Source organism: Parus major, unplaced genomic scaffold (genome assembly GCF_001522545.3).
Source record: "Parus major isolate Abel unplaced genomic scaffold, Parus_major1.1 Scaffold620, whole genome shotgun sequence".
Lineage (NCBI taxonomy): Eukaryota > Metazoa > Chordata > Aves > Passeriformes > Paridae > Parus > Parus major.
In genome coordinates, this window is record NW_015379506.1 from 11,576 (window position 1) to 13,617 (window position 2,042).

General features: G+C 26.4%; 1 protein-coding gene across 1 annotated transcript in view; it reads right to left on the bottom strand.

The window, feature by feature from the left end:
• LOC107199368 (butyrophilin subfamily 2 member A1-like) overlaps positions 1–1,918 on the bottom strand; it is an 8,149-nt gene extending 6,231 nt beyond the window's left edge. Inside the window, exons 1-2 of the mRNA XM_015616694.3 lie at positions 1,126–1,918; positions 248–274 (exon numbers count right to left, since the gene is read on the bottom strand). The gene's annotated coding sequence lies outside the window, so the exon portion shown is untranslated. The remainder of the gene's footprint in view (positions 1–247; positions 275–1,125) is intronic.
• Between the last annotated feature and the right edge of the window lie 124 nt (positions 1,919–2,042).

Below are 2,042 nucleotides of genomic sequence, written 5' to 3' on the forward strand. Positions count from 1 at the left end.
GGGAATTCTGGAAATTTTTTGGGAATTCTGAGGGGATTTCTGGGAATCCGGTTGGATTCTTGGGAAATTCCGGGAATTTCGAGGGGATTTCTGGGAATTCTGGGGGATTTCTGGGGATTCTGGGTGATTTTTTGGGAATTCCGAGGGGATTTCTGGGAATTCTGAGGGGATTTCTGGGAATTCCGAGGGATTTTTTGGGAATTCTGGTGGGATTTGTGGATTTTAGCGACAGAAATTCTCCGCTCACCCTCCAGGATCTCCCGCTGGTTTTTTCCTGGGAAAAGCGACAGGAAATGAAAATTGCAAAAAATTCCAGGAGCAGCAAAAAATCCTTTGGAATTCTTGGGAATTCCAGGATTTATTTGATTTGATATTTTATTTTATTTTATTTTATTTTATTTTATTTTATTTTTTATTTTTACATTATTTTATTTTACTTTTTATTTTATTTTTTTTATTTTACTTTATTTTATTTAATTTTGTTTCATTTTATTTCATTTCAATTCAATTAATTTCGGTTGATTTTAAATTTTATTTTATTTTCAATTAATTTATTTAATATAAATTATTTTATTTTATTTTATTTTCCATTACTTTATTTAATTTAAATTATTTTATTTTTTTATTTTACCTTATTATTTTATTTTTAATTTAATTTAATTTAATTTAATTTTATTTTATTTTATTTTGTTCTAAGTTACTTGATTTAAAATAATATTAATATTAATATTAATATTATTTTAATAATAATATATATATAACAATATATATAAAAATATAATATTAATAATAAAAGTAAGAGTAATAGTAATAGTAATAGTAATAATAAGTCTTTAATAATAACATTTTAAAATAAATTAATATTTTTTAATGATAATAATATTTTGTAAAGAAATATTATTTAATATCCGTACTTAATTCAAAATATCTAATAATGTTTTATCAATAAATAAATATTAATTTAATAAACAATAAAATTCAATTCAATTAAAAATTCCAATTCCGGCCAAAATCCCCCCTCAAACCTCCCCAAATCCCGGCTGAAGCCTTAATTGGGGATCTTAATTAATGACCTGCACTTCTTCAATTAATGAATTAATTAATGAATGAAAGAATTGCACTCACGCTCCTGAGCCAGGATCCGGCTGTTCCCTGGGAAAGAAGAGGTAATTAATGGCTAATTAATGGTAATTAATGGCTAATTAGCGAGTTATTAATGGGTAATTAATAGAGAGTTTATGGGTAATTAATGGAACATTAATAGGTAATTAATAAGTTATTAGTTGCGAATCAATGGATCGTTACTGGGTAATTAATGGGTCAATAATGGTCCAATAATGGGATATTAATAGCTGCTTAATGGGTAACTAATTGGTAATAATTGGGTAATTAATGGACAATTAATGGCGTATGAAAATGTCATTAACGTGTAATTGAAGGTTTATTTATGAGTAACTAATGGGTTGTTAATGGGCTCTTAATGAGTAATTAGTGGTATATTAACAAGTAATTAATTGGCAATTAATGGGTTATAAAAGGGTAATTATTTCGTTATTAATTGGTTATTATGTGGTATTAATGTGTAATTAATGGGTCATTAATGAGTTATTAGTGGGTAATTAATCGGTGAGTAATAGGTTATTGATGGGCAATAAATGGGGAAGTTATTGATAATTGATGTAATTAATGGATAGTTAATGGGTAACTAATGGTTAATTAGTGTGTTTTTAATGGGTAATTAATGAATAATTAATTTGTTTTTAATGGGTAAAAATTAGGTAAATGATGGTTAATGAATTGCTAATTAATTGTTAATCAATGGGTAATTATTGGGTGTTGAATGGATAATGAACGGCTCTGGGAGAATTTTCTTGGAATTTTTGGGGAAATTTTGGGGAATTTTTTTGGAAATTTGGGGGAAAATTTTGGGAATTTTTTGGGAATTAATTTTTGGGAATTTTGGGGAATTTTTAAGGAAATTTTTGTGGAATTTTTTGGGAATTTTTTTTGATTTGGGGGGATTTTTTGGGGATTTTTTGGAA